Source organism: Embiotoca jacksoni, unplaced genomic scaffold, assembly GCF_022577435.1.
Source record: "Embiotoca jacksoni isolate LCO1_2020_lvr unplaced genomic scaffold, fEmbJac1.0.p SCAF_5, whole genome shotgun sequence".
Taxonomy (NCBI): Eukaryota; Metazoa; Chordata; class Actinopteri; family Embiotocidae; genus Embiotoca; species Embiotoca jacksoni.
In genome coordinates, this window is record NW_027185403.1 from 22,460,661 (window position 1) to 22,461,762 (window position 1,102).

At 42.7% G+C, this 1,102-nt stretch overlaps 1 protein-coding gene across 1 annotated transcript in view; it reads left to right on the forward strand.

Moving 5' to 3' along the window:
* LOC138211379 (plastin-3-like) overlaps positions 1–1,102 on the forward strand; it is a 12,632-nt gene continuing 11,530 nt past the window's right edge. Inside the window, exon 1 of the mRNA XM_069171211.1 lies at positions 1–80. The gene's annotated coding sequence lies outside the window, so the exon portion shown is untranslated. The remainder of the gene's footprint in view (positions 81–1,102) is intronic.

Consider the following 1,102-nt stretch of genomic DNA (forward strand, 5'->3'; position numbering starts at 1 on the left):
GGGACAGAAGTCAGGAGAGAGGCCGACAGAGGGACCCTTCTCCCCGGGTGAATTCACTGGATCGCAGCAGCGGACTTCAGGTGAGAGGAAGGAGCGTTTTTAGGGCGTTTTCTCGTCGGAGCTGAAGGTTTATAGATGAACCGGAACAAAAGGATCGGCTCTTCTTCATTCACCAAGAAATAAACCTCACAGCTCACCTCGGGATGTGTTCAGGAAAAGGAGTCGCTAAAGATGTGCATATTTGCGGGTTATGATATCCTTTGCAGGGCAGGTTGGACATTGGGTACAATTTTCTTCCCAAACTAAATTTCGACTTAATGACATTTTGTTCTACTTCATAAATTGATCTCAATTAGGAGCAGGCAAGATTGACATTTATTTGTATTTACACTTGCATTATGCTTGTTATTATGTAGAATTTCATGTCATTAAAGAAACCACTCACTTATACATTTAAATTGATCGCGTGCAGTTCTAACAGCCTCAAATGTAAAACACTTTCAGGGCTGTTTTGGAGATGTGTCTGTTCCGTCAGTGAGTGGTTGTGGAGAGTGATTGACAGGCGGTGCAGCAGCAGCCATGTGTCAGGATGCTGATGTGAAATGCGTCGTCATCCTGAGCTCAGACATGAGTCCGGCTCCAGAATAAAGTCTCCTAATGAACACACTCTCTCCATCATGTGCATCACGGCTACTGACTGGATGAATGGATGCTCAGAGATCTGAACCACACAGCCAGAGACAGACCGAGGTATTCATGAATGGTTTATGAGTGGTTTTTAGTCAAATGTGGAATCAGTGTCATGTGTGCGGTGGTGCAACGTTAAATCCCGTTGAAGTGCAGGATTATTCTTCTTAACGCAGCGACGCCTGGTGGCAGTAAAACGAATGAACAGCTTCTCTGTCATCCAGCACCTTAACTGATTCATTTCACACTGAAGATGTTTATATTGAGGATATTACACTATTTGGCTTGAACAGATTAAAAACACATGATTGATGCATTTAAAATGAATATATAAAATGCCTCCACATTATCTATGTTGCTAAATGAGCTGCTGTCTGTGTTGTGTAAAAATGCCTGGTTTGCATTAATGAAGCAT